At 40.7% G+C, this 21,798-nt stretch overlaps 1 long non-coding RNA gene across 2 annotated transcripts in view; it reads left to right on the forward strand.

Annotated features, from left to right (window-relative positions):
• Positions 1–21,798, forward strand: part of LOC130603677 (uncharacterized) — a 92,761-nt gene that overhangs the window by 25,792 nt on the left and 45,171 nt on the right. The window lies entirely within an intron of this gene.

Raw genomic sequence — 21,798 nt, forward strand, 5'->3', positions numbered from 1 at the left:
GTGATGCCAAAAATGTCTTTGTGATTTTCTAAAGGTGAAGGGAATCAAACACAAATAAACAATGTCTAGGGAGCATTACACATCCCTCCGCCTGCGGTCTCCAGATGCTTGCCGGCCTGAGTCACACATGCTGAGGTGGATGCGCTGGAAAGCCAGAGTGGTGTCTCGGTGGAGCTGGAAGGTGTCTGGGTTTGGTTTTCGTGATTCCTGCAGCTCATTTAGAATGAGACAGTCCCTCCTCGGTAGATGGTGTGACACAGTCCAGAACCGAAACATTTCTGTGCAGATGAGCTCTGCAGGTCTGCAGTGGATCATCTGGCAGAAGGAGACGTACGATGTTAAAGGCATAAAAACGAATGCCACATGGGGCTGAGCAGAAGAGGCTGTTTTGCGAGTACTGAGAAACACTGACAGCTCCCACCACTGGACAAAGCTGCCCTGTCCAGCAGAACCTGCTCCGTATAGTTGCCTGGTGCAGCTTATCTAAACTTCCCTTGGAAACCCTTTTTCCTTTCTCCCACTCTTTCCTATTCAACAGGAGAGGTTTTTTGTAACGAAAGATGTTCACGTTAACATCTCCCTTCAAACAAAGGGAGATTCCCCCTTTGCTGCCATCAGGACCAGGCTTTGGCTTTTCCCCAGGCTACTGGTGAGCGCCTCTCGGCTCCTCCATCCCTTCCCCCTTCACTTTTTGTTGCCGTTCCCAGAGAGGAAAGTGAATTTTTGAGAGTGTCAGAATAGTGTAAATGCTGATATATAGGCCACAGTTGTTTGAGGTCCTTTTGAGAGACAAACTCCTCCCCTCTCCTCTGTTCCCTTCAAGTTGGGAATGATTCATCAGCTGGCCTTTAGCAAGAAAAGAGCCCTGCCCTGGGTCTCAGGCCTTTGACCCGGGTGAAGAGAGGGGTCAGGCTGCGATCAACTGTGCAAGCGCCGCTTGGCAGCTATGGGTCTAGGAGACACAAGGGAGAGGGGAGGGAAAGAATGGAGTGGGACGGTGGGAAAAAGTGGGAATTTATGAAAGTTAAGAGTATATTTCTAAGAGTCTCAGCGGATCAGCTGACAACTGGGGTCAGGGGTCATATTTATGCTTGATTCCCTGGGCATGTTACAGTAACATCTGCTTGTTAAGGGTCCGTGGGGACCAAATGTTCCTGACCTTTGCCTACGGAAAGGGACAAACTGGGAGATTAGGGGTGTTCATAGTAACGTTTGTGTTTGACTTGAAGGTTTCCCCTTATCCGAGCCTCGTTTGTCAGTTTTGCCCAAATTCTTTCATGCTCTACCCAAATAAACAGGTCAACCATGCCAATGGTTTGGCCAGGATTTGAGGTCACGAGGCGTTTGACGTCACTTGACTCCTAGAAAAGAGAATAGGAAGGGTGGAAACGCTTTCTCTGGGAGGTGAGGCTCAGTCCACCCCCTGGTCTGAGCACACCATCAGTCATAAACATCTGGAGCAAATGCCTGGTGCCTGCCCACATCTATATTTAGTAATGAAAGAGCTAATGTCAAGATGTAACCCGGAGCTTTCGGGAAGGGTAGGACCCCTCTCTAACTTCTGTGGTAGATTTTGTGACTACTGGCTGTACCAGAAAACTCCATGTATCAAAATTTGTTATTATACACTGGAGGAATTAATGTCTCCTCAAAGTCAGATTTGAAATTAGTTTTGAGAAGCAATAACTAGAAATGACATTGCTTCATGAACTATAATCCCAGAACTGGAAAGATCTTCCAACTACATGCAACCAGATAAAGGTGTTTTAAAGACCTTTTACTTATAAAAGTCTCCTTTCTTTTTTTCCAACTAACTAGGAGGAGTTTGGTTTCTGAGTGTAACAGGATGCAGTGTTACTGAAAACAGGATGAATAAACAGCTGTGGATATTTTTCCTGGTACCATAAGCTTTGAGAAGACAGACTTAAAGATTTTGTTCTTGTGTTTATCTCATTGAATAAGAGACAAAAATTACTACTACATTTAATGGGAGCAGAAAAACACCTGAGCGTTAACATTATGCATTTTAGTACCTGGCTTTAACCTAGTCACTTAAGATGTTCAATATTTTACTATGAGTATCTATAAGCATGTGTCAAGGTGCTGCTCTTCTGGACCTGGGAAAATAGGACTGTTGGTTTTTAGCTTGTTTACAGGCACTGTTTGTGACATTCATGGTATTTCACTTTGTCCAAAGATAGTCTTCAGCTCAAACCCCAGAGACTGTGTAAAATTTTCTTTTAGCTAAAAACAGCCTCAATACTGAAAACTTTTTGTTTGTAAGCGTGTATTTTGGCTATTTTTGTCCAGCAGCAGCAACAAGTTATCTCATATCATGCTACCACTTGTGTTGTCCTATCTTTGGGTCCAAAGTCAACAAGAGTTCAATCTGTATTGTGCAAGCCAGTTTTAACTGTATAAAAGGAAAAAAAAAAGAGGGACTGGTTCAAAACAGAGAACCTGGCTAAGGTCCAGGAGCTGGAGGAGGCCTAAAGCAAAGTGGGTCTAGCTGATCTGGGGTGGTTTAGAGTTGGGGTTTTGGAGTGAGTAGGTTGGTGAAGGAGAGGAATGTAGACCATTCAAATCCACCTTTGTAATTATAAATAATAAAAAAATTCATTCGGAAGTGCATTCTGCCAGACTTCACAATAAACCTCCTAGCAGGTCATTGAAATTCTCTTAATCAGGGTCAGAACCCACAAGCTGGGGTCTGCCCTGTGAGTTCAGTGGGAAAAATATTCTTCTTTCCAAGTAGTCTTTTTTTTTCTTCTTTCCTTTTTTTCTTTCAGTTGGAAGGGACCCCCACATAAACATGCAGAGCAATTTTCCAGTACATTAACCCGGGAGGGGGGAATCCTTACTAGCAACGCAATGGGTAGCCTAAAAAAAAAATGAAAATGGAGCAACCGGGTGAGCTGAAGATGGATGAGCCTGGGATATAAGACAGGGTAGTTTTTCCACTGTCCTGCCCTATACACCTAGGACAAAGGCTTCATTGAGTCAGATGCTTGACATCAGCCTCATAAACTAGTAGTTGGGCACAAAAGGTCTGACACTTGAAAGTACCAGTCCCTGCCCTCTTTGCATTGCAGCTGCACAGAGGGGCTGGGTCTAACAGTTGTGTCTCTTTGTCGTCCCGTAGGACAAGAGGTGCAGATAAATAGTGTTGACTTTAATGCAGTCACACAATTTTGCGTTTTCCCAAGAGACAACATTTCCTCCCAGGCCTTACTTTATTACCTCGAGCAGCTAGAACCACCTTCCTTCTCTTGGGGGTGGGGACATGATAGGGATAGTAGAGGGCAAAGGGAGGAGAGACGAAACCCAAGCCCTGGTACCTCTTCCCCAGCAACGAGGTGGGCTGTGATATCCTCCTGCTTTGTTATGGTGGCTTTCTTTCTCGTGGGAATGCTAGAAATGGCCTGAAAAGCTTGGAAAGAAGCTGAAAATGTAGAAATTTCTGTAAATTAAAACTCTAACATCTCTTAAAAAAAAAAAAATGCTCCCACAAGATCTGCACCAGGAAGAAGGTTTTAATTTTCTGTTGCAGTTTCCTGGAGAAAAGCTTGAGAAATGCGTAAGCAATTCTATCTATTGCAAAGCGGTCATTCATTAGTTCCTTCATCGTCTTTCAACTAGAACCACAATAGTTTCACCTGGAAAAGTAGATACAGTCAAAACATATATTGGAGACAGAACTGAAATAGTAGTATCTTTACCAGTGAAAGAGGAAATTTAGGAATGATGAGACTTCTGTTCACATCTGAACTTGGTGGGCCATAGCCAAGTTCAACTGTTTGGAAAATACTCTGATACTATGCTCACTGCCTACAGAATGCCCTTTTGGATGTGTCCATGTCATCCAGCACACTGAGTCATTCAGTGATGAGCACAGCATCCCAAGTCATTAGTATTTGTCCATCTTGACCCTTCTTTTTCCTTCTCCTCGGTGGACTTGTGGTAACGACACCACAGAGGATGACTGAACTAATTAAAAATGTATTAAGGGGAATTCTATACTTGTAAGAAAAATAAATGTTAAGCCTGGGATATGAGGGCTGTGGAGAAACAAAATAATCTAGCCTATGATCTACGTGGCTTTGGCTAGATGGCTTTTGGTATTTAAGTTAGACTGTTTAAAGTTGAACTAAGCATCTCCCCAGTGTGCAAGAGGCAAAAGCACAGGAGCACCTGTAGCCGTTTTATTGTACAGAGGTATGTTGGAGGGAAGCCTCACAGAAAAGGTCCTGCTTGACAATGATTACTTCCATTTTCCCTCTTAACAATATTGTTATTTTTTCAGGCCTTGTAGCCTGGTCGAGTCTGTTTCTTGGCTTCTCATTGACCTGTGATCTTGGAGTTACTTGAAAGGCTGCCTTGTATGCTTAAAGAGTGTAGTTTGTGTCTATTTGATGAGTTGTCGGCAAATCTAAGAATGTAAAGACGGGCAAGTTCTCTCAGGCTGTTTTGAGTCGTATTAGCCCTTAGGACTTGGCAACTAAACAGAAGATGAGAGATCATGAATTTGAAATATAAATTCAGTTCTGTGAGATAGCAGGGATAGACAGGAAAAGAAGCCTTTTTGCTTCAACATTGTCCTTGCAAATGGTATAACTGTCTACCCCATCACTATGTCACGCATTTCAATAGAAAGGGAAACAAAATACCCAGTGGATTTGACAGCTGTCTGGCAGGAAGAGGAGTCCTGGGCAAAACTACTAACTCCAGGGAGTCATGACAAAGTCCAATTGACTGCAGTAGGGCAGAACCTGTCCCCTGGGAAGAGTCCTGGCCAATTTGGCCAGGGACTAAGTTCTTGCTTTCCCAAGTCACCCCAGCAAACACTACCCACTTCTTTCTGTGCCTGCATTTTTCAGTGATCCTCCTGAGCACTGGGTGACCTAATTTCTGGGGCACTGAGCATCATCTGAAGTCAAAGGCTGCTGAGGGTGCTCTTTGCTCACTCACACTTCCAGAAATCAATTGAGATTTATTTCCGAGTCAGCAAAATCAACTTAGGCTACTGAAGTCTGATTTTCAAAGCTGTTTGAAGTCAGCTGAAATTAGGGGCTAAAGATCTTAGAAAGCTAGCTGGCACCACTCTGCTCTCTTTACGTGAGTAAGTGTCCTTAAAAATCTGACTCCATCTCCTTATACTTAGCATTTAATTTATTATTTTTTCTCAGAGTGCCCATACTCCCATGACCTCGCTGAAAGGAGAAGCACTAAAATTATATGGCGGGTCTTATAACGTACACAGACATGTTGCAGTGTATGTAAATGCATGTCTAAGGTCTGGAAAGAGGTCAAGTCTTTCACTGGGCCGAGGGCCAAATAGGTGCTGGCATTAGAGCAGTGCAATATTATGTCTGTGAGGTGGGGGAGGCATTGAATGGTTTAGGGGCTTTAATACACCTCTCTCCCTTTGGTCACATTGGGGGCATCTCTTACTGGGTGCATGGTTCTGCTGTGCAGACTGAAGTGGAGTCAGGCCCTTGGAAGGGGCCATCCTTTAGCATGACTGGATTGTTTGATCTTCACAGTGAAGTATACAGAGAGTTGGTGATATGATCTTACTTTCATTCTCACCTAACTTGTCTCTGCAACCCCTGTGGGGATGTGCTGCTTAATGTGCAGAGAGATCCTTTAAACCATAGCAAGGATAAGAAGAATTTACTTTGCTCTGCCCCTTTTCTCTCCCTTCTCTCCAAATTCTATTACTGTGGCTTTTTTCAACAGTTTAAGAAGAGCTCAGTAGCAAAATTGAAGAACTTGGGCAGAGCCTTCCTTCAAGAAGAGTAGAATGGTCTCAAGCAGCCAAAACAAGAGTCCTCTCTCACAGAGGTGTCTTTGTGCTATATAGAACTAGCAGACCTGGGTCTGTGCCATGTTTTCCTTGCCCTGTGAAAAGTGGAGGGCTGAGAGCACGGCTGAAAAAGGCTCAGGACATTCTCACAGTCGGGGCTGGCAGCACTCATTGGAAGGCTGTTCCAGCTGGCTGGGATCAGAGCATCCCCAGGGGTGTGACAGATTCCCCCAAGAATGAACAAGCAGACTGAAGAACATGAAGATGTGTCTCTTTCCCCCCACCCCCTACTCTGATCCCAAACCCAGGTCAAAACCAGCTTATTTCAGCCAAAAAAATAGCCTTTTGATTCCCCTTCCAGAGCCAGTCTTTCTATAGTAGCTATTTAAAATGTTGCAAGTTTCTGCTATCAAGATTTCCGTTCAATTTGCCTGGGGAAAAGCATTGATACTGGACTTAAATAGTCATCCTCCTCCATGCAGTTCTTTTCTCTAAACAAATTAGCATACGTTGGAAAACTGTCTTGGAAATGAGACAAACAATGACTCGATCTGAACTGTTTATGTTGGCTGAACATTATGACACTGGGAAAGTCCAATGCTGGTCAATATTCTTTTTCTTGGGAATTGACAGTAATAGCTTACTCAGAAGAAAAGCAACATCTTGCACACTACCAATACCAAGCCTGGAACTGCTGGCAAAGCTTTCTGTTATTTTAAGGGTGCTTTACTGTAATTTTTCATTTTAAGGAGTTGCTTGATTGCATTATTTCCAGTATATGTTTTATTCCAAAGAAGCACATAGGATTCTTACCAGTACACAGCTGTCTTGGCACTGTGAACTCTTTTCCTGAATTGTTGCCTTGTAAAAACTCTCATTGATTTTGAAGTTCTCTGACTTACATTTAAGTCTTAACTGTCTGAGGTCCAACATACCTAACCAATTTTCTTTTACTTCATATTATATGCTCAGCTATCAAACAGAATTGACTATGCTGGTTGTAATACCATGACATATGGGGAGAATGGCCAAACGCCTTGTGTAAGATAGCTGAATGTCCTGTCTTTCACTGTGGCCAGATACCCACCACATGTGAGAGTTTGCTCAGAGCTGACATCTGCAACACACAGACAAGGAACAGAAAATATTTGGGAGAAAAAAAAAGAAGTGAGTTACTTCTGATGAGCATATTGAATGATGAAATGTTTTGACTACCCCATAAACTGACTGCAAAGGGAAAGACAAAAATAGCTAATGGCAATTTTGCAATTTCATTTTTCCATCCACCTTACCTATAAAAAGATACTTTTGAAGCCTTGATGTGGGATTTCTTAAATTTGAAGAGTTCAAGACGTTTCAAAGGAAGGTGATAACATTTCTAACCCCACTTTGCAGATGGTGAGACAAAAATATTCCTCATATTCATCTTATGCAATAATATCTAGTCTAATAAAATCTGACTCCAGTAAGACCACTGACTGCTCACTCCAGTAAGACAACGGAAGCTATTAAGGTCTTGTGGCTTTTAGTTCACTCCTGACAGCAAGGAAAGGGAGTTAAAATCATCTTCTGGAGTCAGCTATGCTGACTAATATGTATTGACAATATGCATTTGGATATGCATCTGACCTTAAGACTACTCCGTGCTTAGTTAGGCGCATATTTAAATGGGTACTTAAGATATTATTAAGTTCTTGCATCAAGGTAAGGAAATCTGTAAAGGAATCATCTCCAACTTGGAATAAGAAAGGTGGTGGGCATTTATATTTTAAGAACTACACAGAGAACAAAGTTCTGTTAAAACTACATTTCCTGTTGAAGCTAGAAAGAAAAATATCCCGATTTTATGGGGTTGTGAAAAAGTAAAAGATTTTTCATTTGAGACTTGTTTTTTTTTTTTTTCTACGTAGATAAAAAATAGCAGCCATCTTTAAGGAAAACTTATTGGATCGAAAAGACTGGAAAAAAAAAGAAAGAATAAAATGTCTGGAGCCACATTGATCCTTACGGAAAAGTTGGATTGGACTATATCTCAATTTAAAAGCTGCCAACACCTGAAGAAAATACATTTTCATCCTGAAAGCTTGTGTGCTGTATTTCTAAACCAATTTGTTAGTCCAATAAAAGGTTGCACTTTAACTATCTTGGCTCACTTGAGAATAATTGGCATTTCTTTCATTTTATGGCATCATTTAAGTTTTAGAATGGATTATTTGTTTGCATATTCCTGCCTTTTTCTGCTGCTGATAGATGAGTTCCTACTCAGCAGGAACTCTCCAATTTCTCTTTTTGAGCTATCTTCTGTGCAGCTACTGTGAAATCTTCTATTAGGCTGAAACCCATCCCAGTGCAGTGGGATGGAGGAAGGGCCTTGCCATGATTCCTGCCCTGTAGCAAGGTGTTTGAGGGCTGAAAGGTTGAGGTTAAATGTCAAAGGCAAGGTTGCATTCCCAGGGAATTAAAGTAGGCAAAACTAGGAAGAAAGCATGGCAATGCAGGGAGAAATATGTTGCTGGAACACTGAAGTTAAAAATAAAAGAAGTTCTATATATGTGTGTGTATTCTGACCCACTGATACCAATGGATTAACCCCTCTGGGACTTCAATATCCTCTGGATTAGCCTTGTGGAGCATCAGTGACTGCTCTTGCTGTCAGTACTCCAAGGGAGTAGCTGTGAACAGGCTCTCTCGCAGCCTTGCGCATCCTCTGGCTAAGGGACATAAATTCTATCTTCCTCTTACAGAGTCTGAGGTTGGTTTTTATGTGAAAAACTGCAGGTTTTGCCCTTAGCGAATTCTTGCTTGCTACACACAAAACGTCCTGTGTGAGGGAATTCGCTTTATCAAAGGAGAGTCATTTTCATCCTGATTTGTGTCTGAAACATGAAAACAACATAACAGCTGCATGCTGCATTGAATAAAGAACATACACATGCATTTAAATCACTTATATCTTACTTTTTTATGATGCAATTGTGAATTATGTTCTTTTTGCATCTGTAATTAGAGGGCAGAACAGATGGTGAAGGCTTCGTTTAAAGTGATGTGTCCATTAAAATAACCTATGCTGCCAAATGATTGTTCACTATAACAGGGTGTTCATTCACTAGAGCAGGCTTTTTGCTCTATTGAAATACATTGGGAAGGCCTCTGGACTTGACAAAATCCTTTGTAATTTTAGGGCTTCCCTATAAAAAGACTGACTGTACAGGGTTAGCACTAACCCCCCATTGCATATGTTTTACCATGTCTTCATCATTTTAGGATGACCTTGTTTATAATGAGAGGATGAATGTAAATAAAAGATAAAGGGAAAGGGAAAAAGGAAAGAGAAATGGCATACATTAATTTACTTTAAAGCATAATTATTTTGTGGTTTTAATTAATTTCCAGGGCTCTGTCCTGGTGCTCAGTATAGCAGCGATTAAGGTCTGTGGCTAAAATGCTTTGGAAATATTTACAGTGATCAGAGTAGTCACACATGATGGCTATGTGAAAAGAAGTATTTCTGAGTCTGATCATGACAGAAAATGCTGAATTTGTTCCTTTCTCTTCCTATACCTTTTCTTGGGAGATCACTTATTATCAAGTCCATTTTTCCATATTAAAAGAGTGGAAAAATAAAGAATTTGCTTTTGCTCAATTTCTTCTTAGTGGGGAAACAGGGAAGGAGGTGGGGCATTCAAGGTTAAAAAGCATCATCTTAAGGAGCAAAACCTGCGAGTATTGGGGTGAAGCCAAGTGTGGCCAGTTGTGATTGGTGTGTACTGCCAAAGTCAGCTGGGAAGCCTATGAAGACCTGGTCATCAGTATTAATCCAAGTTCTTAGTCCAGATGTTTTTTAATAATATGATTTGGTTTTATGTGTGCATGTGTGTGTTCTCAACAGGGAGGTCAATGACTGAGTGGAAAACAAGATTTACTTTTTTCTTTAATAGATGCTCCTCCAATTCAGCATAACACTGTAACAAGATAATAACAATGGCAAAGTGTCTGCAGTGCTGTTAACTTCAGCTTTGAGGTGGGGAATGGTTGCCAGGGTTGTCCCACAGCCCATCTGATGAACACTGCAACATGCCCGTAGTGTATGGATGCTACATGAAACCAAAGGTCCTTTCACTCAGTCCACCTTAAGAATATTAAGTGATATATGGACGAGATAGTTTAAGCTGGTTTAGGATAATTTATTGTGGAGATGAGTCAAAGTCTTTGGTGCTTCAAGTGAAATAAAGAAGGCTATTTCCAATAGAAATGTGACAGCTGAATGCTTTACATGCTGACATGTGATTTTAATTTGTGGACACCAGTGAAGTGATTCACATGTTAAACTGTCCCATGGCACTCTGAGACACTAAGGCGCTGGTGGGCAGATCTATGAGCATGTATAATATTACCTGGCTCAGGTAATTCAGAAGTAGCACAGCGCTCTGCAACACATTCATCGCTGGTATGAGACATAGGTCCCTAACGTAGTGAACAGCTAACAGATGAACAGATTACATCACAGGTTGAGAAGCAAATAAAATGTGGCGGCTAAACACAATCTTTTTAATTGACGTTCGCATTATGTTCTATATAAACATATTTTTGAGGGGAGGGGACTCTGTCAGCACTTGAGTACTTTCACATGCTGCATGTTTACGCTCTCTGGGCTGCAAACCAGCTCTGCAGTGATCAAGTAGATTTCTGAGTGGATCTATTATACTGAGTAGGATTTGGATATATTCTATACCTATGACTATTGTGTTTCCATACCTGTGCTGATCATCATTTCCCAATTATTGTAACGCAAGAAGCACACATGGTTTCCAGACTGCACTTCTGATCTCCTCCAGTCCACAGCTGTTTGCTTAATGAATGCTTGTGGTTTGTTTCCCTTTCCCTGGAACTGTAAAAAAGAGAGGGAGGAGGAAAAGGGGGAGGGAGGCCATAGATCAGAAAAGAATTTACTAATTTAAATGTTGATTATGGCATAAGTGGATGCCAAGATGGTGCCCAGGTTACACTCCATTAAGGTCAAAAGAAGCTTTATGAGCCTGGTCACCCTGGAACTTCAGTGAGTATGCATACAGGAGATGAGGCTCTCAGCACTTAAATAAGTCTGCATGAGGAGGTGGTGAGTGACGGGCTTTCATAGAGGACAGTTTTCAGGTTGAGAAAAAAAGTATTTCTGGGATGTGCTTTTTGGAATAAGCACATCTCAGAAAATGGCATTAAAATAGGAGAAAGACAACATCAGGGAAAAAAATGCCAGCAGCCTGAGATGTTCTGCTGAGGCAGCAAGCAAACAATGGGCACAAACTGTCTAAGGCACTGTGTTAAGATAGCAATGACCCTTAATGGCAATCGTAACACATTATGTTTGGCAACAGAAAAGAAAATGCAAATGGATTCTTTTTGTTTACATTTAAGTGCTAATCAAAGTCTGTATGTAGCCCTGCAGGTATGCCCTGTCAGACCAGAGCAACCTGGTTTATTCTCATAAATGTAAAGAGATTTACTTTTGTGGGTTGTTTTGGTGAGTGGTTTGGGTTTTTTTTTTCCCTTTCTGTCCTCCTCTCCATTCCCGGGATTGTTTTCCAAATCAGACAGTGTTTTTAAGTCTGGTCTCTTGGTATTCCCCTGTTGACACACCTCTGAGCCAAGCTGGTGGACAAAACGAGTCTCTGAGCTGAAGCCTTTCGGAAATGATATACAGGAATGAGTGCTGATATGCGCTGATGGGGAGCTCTACTTTTGTTTCTTCAATGGCTGGGGAAACTGATCCAGGACAAACTTTGGAAATCTTTTACAGCCATCTGATGCAAAGTGATTTTTAGCTTTCTGTCACCTTTGACACAGGAACACTGGCATAATTTTTGTACCACTGTGGTCCTTGCCAGGGCAGTTCATCAGATAGCAGGGATTAGGGACAAGTGAGCTAGTTCAGCTGGAATTCCTGCCCAGCTGCCCTTTCACCTCTGTGGCCTATTCTGTGATATGTACTAAATCTGAACCATATACATTACATTCTACTATCACCATCCTGTGTAACTCCTCTTTAATCTCTTGCTGCCATTGAATAGCGTGGAGCCAGTACTTCTAAATTTCATGACGCCGTTGAATTCCATGGGGGAAATCCAGGCTGTATTGAAATCAACAGCAAACCTCTCATGGGTGGTCAGATTTTTACCCAGCACCTCGACTTCCACTTTTCTCAAAGGGAGAAAGCCCAATTTCAAGCCAGGTACAAATTTTGTTGAACAATTCCAGTGAGTCAAAATGCAGCTTTTAACAAAATAATCTATTTCAGAGCAAAACGTCAGCTTCAATGACATTTGATTTTGTGAAAGAGTGCAATGAAGTTTTTCAGTAATGTTGAAATATCATGTGTCTATACTGAAGCATAGATTTATTTTTTCATTTCAAGTGACTTTTATGAAAGAAAAGTCAGTATTTATTGTGCAATTCTTTCAAGTTTAAAAGGTCACTGTGGGAATGAATACTCTGATATTATGCAGATGAAATGTTTTGTTTTGACTCATAATAAAAGTTTATTTTGAAATTTCAGTTCAAGTTATCACTGCTTTGAAGTAGGAAAAGAAACATAAAATAGTAGTACTTCCTAAGCATGGGAAATCTTCCTGCTCAAATCCACAGGTTTTTACATTTTTATGGACAAAATTATGTTACGCATTCAAATGGGCTTCCCCATTAATTTGGGAACTCCATAGGAAAATAGCAACTACCATGGAGAAGATTATGTCTTTAACTTAGATCATAATGTTGGGGAAGTATCTCAAATATTAAAACTCCACATATTTTCTTCCTTCTACCACTGAGCCTTCGCTGTTTCTGAATGCTGCCTTCCAATGGGATGTATCTTAAAGAGGTGATTCATGTACCTACTAATAGTGAGGATAACCGATAAACATTGTTTCATAAGCTGCTATGCAGGTGCAAAATGGTCGATCTTCTGACATGAAAAATCAGATAAAAGATGCTCAGGCAAAGTATGTCCAACAAAATAGATAAATTAACTTCTGCAAAATCCTCCGCTCGTTTGAAGAATTGAGGAGTACATGGTGTTGCTTGTAACAGGAAATAGGTATCTTTAATCAAAAGCTAATTGATCTGTACATCACATTTTTCTTAGATTCTTCTGCTCCTTCTCAGACAAGGTTGTATCAATTTTTCAATATGTCTTGCTGTTTCTTGGAACTGAACGTCTAGGCCAGATCCTCATCAGAGATGCATTGGTTTAAATCTGAAGTAACTCCATTAACTTCAAGAGGGAATTTAGCCTGTTGCATCTGGCTCACATCTTTCCCTTTCATTCAATTAGTGTTTGGCACAAACATACAGCTACTTAAAAGCTTTCGATCTGGTTGGGAAAAATCCTTATGGCAAAAGACAACAGAAAGAGCAATCCAGTGACCTGAAAGCTTAGGTGACTGAAGCCAGATGTGTTCAGCTGCTTAACAGTCTTAAAGCCACTTGTTAGGCAAGGCAGAGGCAGAACAGCATCTAACATTGCAGAAACCTTTTATGTTGCTTTGATGGCAACACTTCAGTATAGATCTTATATCTAAACTTTTTCTAATGTCCCCAGGAGGAATGACCTGGGACAGTCAGTCAATTATGGTACAGCATTTTTTCTATGTGTTAGAAAGATGATGTGGGAGAAAAAGGTTTTATAAAAGTTAATATTACAAACTGCAGGAATTTAGACAAGAGCTGGTTTGGCTTGAGGATAAAAAGTTAAATGAGGAATACAAGTTTTCACTGGGACAAATCTGGGGAAAGTTCATCATTCTGGTTACTCCCAGGGAATTGATGGGAATTGGATTTGGGAATTGGAATAGGACCAGAATGGAAAAAAAGGAAAAATTGTGGTAACTTCTACAAATCCAGATGGACATTCTTACATACTGAACAGAACAGGGCAGGTACTGCCAAGCACATACAACACATATGTGTGCCAATGTGCCATAGCTCTGACCTAGAAAGACCATTTTTATGACGTTTTTTCTGCTGAAATGACCAGAAAATGGACATTTTAAGAAGCAGTTTCTCACTGTGTGTATGCCTTCAAATTAGAGACATTATTTTGCCTAAGCTTAACTGTTAGTAGATACTGGATTTGGATCAGTCACCAAGTGTTAAAGAGCTTTATAATTTGTATATAGTTGTGCAAGTCATCCATCCCTGATCAGAACCTGCTGCAGTACAAGGAGAAATGGTGACTTTATCATTAATGCTGGTTGGGGTGAAGAAGAGTGATGCAATCTATAACAGTCCCTCTTTTCACAACACACGTGCCAAACAAAAACAAAAATACAAAACTCAGCACATTATAAATGACATAGGAAATGAAAACTCCCAACCGCTGTTCAAGGGAAATAGAGAAAAGAAAGAGATAAGCAGTCATTATAGTGCAGTCTTTTTCTGCTCAATAATATTAAGTTCAGGCAAAACTGGAAGGGTTCACATCCTCAGACAAGGAAAAATGTTTTTCATTCCTTTTAAATTCAATCTTTCATCCTTTTCTTCTTATTTATTTGACTTCTAAAACATTATGTCCATTCAGGTGCTAAGCTCCCATTGGGCTTGAAGTGGAATTAGCTTAGGATGTAGGAAGCTGGAAACTGAGCAATGCAAACCTTTGCATTAACCCCTATGAAACTAAATTAGGTAGTTAGCTCATCTCTTCTCACACTGTCTTATTCTGCAGTAGAACAAAAGGCCAAATTTAACCTAAGTGTAAGAGGTCAAAACATTTAAGAATTAAACCAATAGGAAAATTTCTCTTTATTTGACTAACAAGAGAAAGCCTTCTGTATAAACAGGCATCCTCCTCCTCTTCTTAATCTCTTAAACATCCTGCCAGGATTAGGGTCCTATTGCACTAACTGCTATATAAACTCTGAAGACAGAGCAGTTCTTCTGCAAAGGCTCTTTATTTTCAACGGACACAAGGAAAAGCTTGGAGATAAAGGGATACCGTACTCGAAAAAGAATTAAGTTTGTGAGAAATCCGCTCAGATCCCAGCATCAGAGAGGCAAATATAGTAAGAGCATTTCCAGGCAAAGCATAGCACTCACATCCAAAACCACTAACCTTAACTGCTGTTTATGTTATAGAGAGAAATAAATGAATTTAAGAATCACCTTTGCTTCACAGCTTTACTTTGTCTTACAGGTCAAACTTTATCAATACAGATGGCTGCTAAACCTTGCCTGGCAAGATGTGGATGCAATAGTTTTATTAGGAGATGTTTCACAGCATTAATCTGATCGCCAAATTTGAGAGTGGGAAAGACTTTTGGAGGTTTATCATTCTCTTGCCTTTTGACGTATGGATAGTATATTAAGGTCTCCTGTTATCAATTTATTGTGGCTTCAGGATACCAGCCAACACAGATCTCAGCGCTTCCTATCTTTTGTCTGCGGTGACTTTTCTCCTGCAGCAAGGCATTAGATCAACTCCTTTGTCAGCATAGGGGAAATCCATCAGTTAGCATCAGAAGAGGAATGAAGAAGAATGACCTGGCAAGAAGCAAAGTAACCTCGAACTTGAGCCAAGTGCTTGTCAGAGAGCATAACTGCATCACCCAGTTGTCTCTGAGTGATGAGAGAAAAAACATGGAGAGTGACTGCCACAGTGAGCAGGATCCACACCCTCTCTGCAAACAAACACCAGCTTCAATAAGTGCCTTTTTAATGTGCATTGAGTCTTTGTGTAGGAAAAGGATGTGCAGTTGGCAAGTACAGAGCTGTAAGGGGATAGTTTGAACATGCTGATAAAACGTCTAGCTTTACTCCAGAGTTGACTTTATCATTTACCCAGGGATATTGTTAGTAGAAGATGATAGCCACACTCCGACAAGAGACAGACAGTGAAATGTATATGAACAAAACAGCCATTGTGGTGAATTCTATCCTGTTTGTGTGGTGACTTCTCTATCCATAATCACACAACTTTACAGGCAGAGATAAAACACAAAGCAGGCGAGGAGAGAGGTGGGAGTAAAGAAAAGGAAAAGAGAGCACACTGAGATCAAGGGGCTGTGGTAGGAAAGACGGACGCTACCCCTCTTAAAGCCTCAACACTAAGAAAATAAAAGGAAGAGACAAGAAAAGGAATCTCCTGTGCCTGCGTCCTTAGGCAGAGGGACAGCGGCTGGAGCAATGGGGTGAGGTGTGCACTTTGGAAAATGAGGTTAGCCAGTTCACTTCTGCCAGATGGTCTGCAGGAGTGGTCGGAGCATGGAGGTAACAAAAAGTCAACGCCATGAATGGAAAGAATGGCTTTCCTGCCCTCAGAAGAAGCTGTGGGGATTACTGAAATTAGAGCTGGGCTCACGCTGCAAACATTTTCCCCTGAGCGTTCACTTGCAGTGAAAGGAAAACAAATTTGCACCCGTGTGTAACATGCCTCTTTTGTATTCGCTTTCCATGGGTCTCTCCACCCACTGAGTTTTATTTGTCTAATGAAGACTTGAGGGCTGTGAATTTTAAGCTCCCATGTCTGACAATTCCTGGCTGAAGTGGTATACTTCATTGTATTTATTATTTATGTTGATTTAAATCAATATAAAAAGCCCTATTCAAGAAGTCTCAACAGGGTTTTAATTGCAAATGATGGACATCCCATAACTGAAAATAATCCTAAGGAAATAATGCTGGTTGAATTGGTATTGCCTTCTGCAGAGTGTGGCCACCAAGACTGGTGAGCCACAGGAGGATCTTACCACCACCTTGGAAGACAGGACCTAATTTGCTCTAGCAGCACGAAGACCTCATGAAACCCCTCACCAGGAAGAGGTTTTGGTACATAGCATAAAGCTTAGGGAAGAGTTTTCCCGTAGACCCTGCCAGCGAGGGAGATGAGTCAATAACGTGACCATGGGATTTTCCTGCAGGACCAAGTTTTACATGCAAACAGCCAAGGCGTGACAGAAGACCCTTGAAGTGACTTAGCCTTCGTTCCGTATTTACCCCTGAATGAATGAAGACAAAATGTGCTGTACTTTCCAAGGAGCAGCTCATGGAGACAGCTTCCTCTGTGCAATATGTTCTGCCTTGAACTTTGCCTCCCTGCTTGGGAGTTCATAGCCTGGAGGCTCTGACTCACAAACTGGGGTGGTCCGGGCTGCCGGAGGTGACTGCCTCTTTGCCAGAGGTTACTGCAGGGGTGGCAGAAGGTACCTCCTCAGCCACTTTGCAGTCAGAAATATTAGTTCAAACTACTGCAGGGAGGATGGGGAATGATGGAGTTCACTGTTGCTAAATCCACAAGAGCCCTGTGACTCAGAGCTCTAAAAGTAAACAGGTCCATGCAATTACTTTGAGTACGCGTGGAAAGCAAAAAAGTCTCTTAAACTCTGCAGGTAGAGAAAAAAATGGCAGTGATGTTTTTCTTCTTTTTCTAAGTAGATGCCATTAAAACCAGAGAGACAAAGGGTTAATCTCTTCCAGAACTCAGTATTACCACTTACCTCCTGCTCCATCCTGAAAGTAACCTGGCAGCACCTTCTGGTGTTCTCCCTGGTTTTGCTGTCACTCTGAACCATGCTGAAAGTGAAGGGTGGTTAAGCTTCCACAGGCTTAGCCAGTTTGGAATGAAAACCAATTTCTCTTAGATTAGGTGAAGAATCACAACACAATTAAGACTGTTTATGAATCTTTATCTGGGTATTATTAAAGGCACTCAGAGTATTTTGAGATAGATGTTATAATGTGCTTGGATGATATTTTATTATAATGTGCTTGGGAGATATTTTTAGTATGAGCTTGTACTGGGCCTTTAGATGTATTTTAAATGAATGAGTTGCTTGACTGTAATCAAGAGTTGAGTTCAGTTTTCAGGGTGATCCGTGAGAAGCTGGTTGCATGCTTTGAACATCTATCCATCTGGAAGAGTCACAGCTCATTCCACAGGCACCATCAAAGAGCCAAAAGATAATAACACATTTGTTTTCAACTGATAAAGGCCAAACTGGAACCATAAATTCAGTAGTAATAGTTTGTTACCAGTTGTTTGATAGATTTACCACTCTGTGTCGTTGCATGCTGAGCTTTGAGCTCATACCTTATTTTCATCATAAGTTTTTGTGGTTCTGTTATTCCTGCTTAGACCTGTTAATATGAAAATGTCTGAACACTGAGGTGTGTGGAATCATGTCTCCAGGGAACAATGTAACCCTGTTGCTGAATCTTTTAAAGCTAGGCCACCCAAATGTGCTGCAGGGGGAAAAATACTACATTAGCAGGAAAATGGACTACTTAAAGTGACCTGATAGGTGTTCTCCAATGCTAACTTCTATAGTTCCACAATAAGAAAATATTGATTTAATGAGCAAAAGAAAGCAGAAACTCCTTGGATAAGAAATGAATTTCATGATGATTCACTCTTTTTCTTCTTTTAATCATGAAAAAGGCAGTTTCTAAACTATATCTTGCAGGCAAACCCAGAAGCTATCATTTGTCAGCAAATAATAATGCATGGGGTGCATCCTTTTTCTTTATGAAAACAGCATAAATCTGAAATTCTTCCCCGCTGGAAAGAAATTTAATATTTAAAGGTAATTTGACCTGTACATGTGTGTGCTATGAATCTTTTATGTGACCTACAGCAAATGTATTTATATAGTATTATTCGGAGGATAGTTATCTCTTATTCATTTTCTGAGATATTATTTTTCTTTCTTTGACTAATGTACATTTGGCCTTCTCATTTCCCCACTCAGCTAGAACTGTGTTAACCTTCCTATTAATGCCTTTTTTTCCTGGTTTTCAAGGTCTGGTAACTAACACTGGACCATATGTGGCTAATATTATGATAGAACTGTTCTTTGTGCTAACATAAACGATATGTCTTTTTTTTCCCCAATCCCTTATTTCTATTGTGATATGTTCAGTGAAGGGTAAAACAATGAAAGAGTGGGAATGAACTATTTTTATTGTTTTACTTTAACTTCTAGTCCTTTGCAGAAAGAATCCGCAGGAAGTTCAGATGGTTTTGGGTAGTGATGTGTTATCTCTGCCCAGATCTCTCTTGTAGAGGATAGGACCCTTAGACTGAAATTCTGCACAGGGGTCAGTACAACAGATAGATCCCTCTTACACCCCATCTGGCCATATTTCGAAGTAAGTCTGCATGAATTTGGAGGTCTTGTCATATCTCTCAAGAAAAGTGAATTTCACAAGCTGAAATGCTCATGTAGATCTGTTACAAAGGCTTTGATTGACAAAATGGCTTTTCTTGGGATATCTGATGGGGCTGCTGCCTCCATCACTGCTGCGGATGCAAAGGTATCTATACTGCTTGTCAGTCAAACCTGACACACCATCTTTTGTATCATAGCATTTTAAGCATGCTGCATAAATTTATGCATAGCATTTTAAATCACCAATTTCATCTGGTTTTCAAACAGTGTTCAAACTGTACATTATTCAGGAGCTGATTGACTCCATAGCTTTCATAGCTGTGGAAGGAGGGATAGGATGGGCATCTGGGACAGTCAACTCATCAGATGTCCCAAAAGAAGCTGTCGCTCCTCTTCAGTCAAAACCTTCCTTTGTATCTTTGAGTTCAGTGGATCTGACCTCTAATTGCTTATAATCATGTGTGTTGATCTACTTTTCTTACACTGGACCAAAGCCTAAATTAGTCATTTTATCTCCTAATTGCTCCTAACTGTTGGATGAGCAGGCCTTTTAGCATCTTCACTGTGGCAGCATACAGCTGGATTTACTGCGTCCCTGTAATAGGTCTGGTGTCTCCAGGAAGTTTTTCTTTGACTGTACAGAGTAGTATCTATAAGGTTAGCATCTCTCAGTGTTGGAGCTATTGGTTATCCCTGCTGTACACAATCACAAAATTCAGGAGTAGGGATGTCCCATGGAAGACAGTAGTCAGGAGCATACCGTTGCCTCTTAAAGCAGGTTGCATTATGGTCTCTCTTCTGGTCACCTTTTCTAGGTGTCCTGGTTTCATTAGTCCAAGGATGTTCACTGGTCAAGGGAAATATACAGAAATGCTTACTGCTAGCTCATCTGGTCCTCTGTGTGCTGTTGAACTGTCCTGGGAAAAAAGGCCAGCAAGGAATGGGCTACAGGCTGGATGCAGAGTCCTAGAGAAGGGCAAAGAGGAGCTGCAGATGTGACTTTTTTTGCTGGTTGTCATTCAATAACAATTGTGGCTCAGTTTATGTGTTTCAGGATATGTTAAAATTTGAGCTTGGGAAAGAGGAATTTTTCCATAGGTTTATTATTACATTTTTCTGATGTAATGAAAATATAAACAGTTCTTATTAAATCCTGTTATTTAATACAAAACACAAGGTTTGGGACTAAACTCTTTGGCACGATTCTTCAAATATAGCACTGGCAGAAACACAGTGAAGAAATTCATATCTATGAGTTGTCTGCATTACTTGACACATTTTTGTTGGGAAAGCCAGCTTGGTTCAGACATAGTGTAATCATACCAGACCGTTTGCCCTTTCCCGAGTCTCCCATTGACCTTCATACTCCAGTGAATCTTAATTTTTAAACCTAGGGAAAGATAGCCTGTTGCTTCAGGATGCTGCTTCAGGCCCCTATTGGCATTAAATGTATTGTTTAAAATCTCTTAACACTGTAAATCAAATTGTGCCTCTTATACAATTGAAACTGAAGTACTTAGCGGGCTGAGGGGAAAAGACACCAGGCTAGGGGAAGTGGTAAATAAGCAGAAAAAATATATCCCCCCCAAATAAGGCTGAAGTGAGAAATGCAGAAGTGCATATCTATATATAGACACATTTACATAGATGTATATACATGTGCTCGCACACACACACACACACACACACACATACACAGTAACGTTACCCAAGGTCTGATAGTAACTGGGGACTCAAATACAAATGTTCCTTTTCTTTTTTTTTTAATATAATGAAAATTTGCAGACAGGATTTATGACTCTAGCATCGTTTGCCTGGATGATGTATGCTAAATTTACATCTAACTACATGTAAGTAACTACGTGTGTGTGTGTATATGTACATAGTTTTGTTTTATCTGTGAGTTTGTTGTTCTTGTTTCCACATGCAAAGATCTGAGTGTAAAAAGATGTATTTGTGATAAGCTGGTAGACATTCAAATTGTGAAGCTTATCCAAGGCTTGTCAGGGTGAATGTACTGCAGATGCAAAACCCTTTTCAAAGCCTCACAGGAACCAGACATCTCTTGCAATATTTCAAATGGAACCGTTTGCTTGGACTGAAAAATTTCAGATGCTCAAAGAAATATAAAGATGGGGCAGAAAAAAGTCTACTTAAACTTTCAGAAGATTTTGGCCCGATTTCAGCCCAACTGGTCATGTAAGATGTTAACAAGGGTCTTAATGTTCAAGCTGACAGCGCTGTATGGAAGTGTTTTGTACTGAAGATCCCTGGGAATTTCAGTCTGCAGTCTTCTAAGTTGGCTTCCTGTGTGGACATTAAAAAAGAGGCCTTTGATCTCGTCTTTAGCTGTGGATGCACATAACTAAAATTCTTACATTTGTCTACATGGCATGAGAAAAAGAGGCTTCCCACCACAGGAAAAACTTAAAAGTAACCTTGCCCATTTGCAGGGTAGAGATTCTGTTACAGAATATAAACTGTCCATAAGCCCTAGATAAGAAGCAACCTAGATCTGTCCTGGCCCAGATAGATATTCCTCCAGGTAAGACACACTGTAAACACACTTAGAAGAAACATAATGAAAAAATCCCTTGTTTGCCCTATTTCTTTAGAACACTTTATCTGAAGAGGACAGCAGGACTGGCTGGTAGCCTCATGGCCCAGGGCTTCCTCTGAATTCTTTTTAATACTTCCATGGTGTTGTGTTTCTCCTGTGGTCTTTCAGCTCAGTGTGTTTCTCAGCCACTTCCCACTTCCTTCAAAAGGAAATTCTCAGCCTAAAAGACTCTGATTTCAAGGAATGGGGCATAAGACACCTCCCTGAGCTAAGTTTTCCCA

The sequence above is a fragment of the Pezoporus wallicus genome, unplaced genomic scaffold (assembly GCF_028554395.1).
Source record: "Pezoporus wallicus isolate ANWC-B61680 ecotype Strahan unplaced genomic scaffold, APGP_CSIRO_Pwel_v1 contig_3952, whole genome shotgun sequence".
Taxonomy (NCBI): domain Eukaryota; kingdom Metazoa; phylum Chordata; class Aves; order Psittaciformes; family Psittacidae; genus Pezoporus; species Pezoporus wallicus.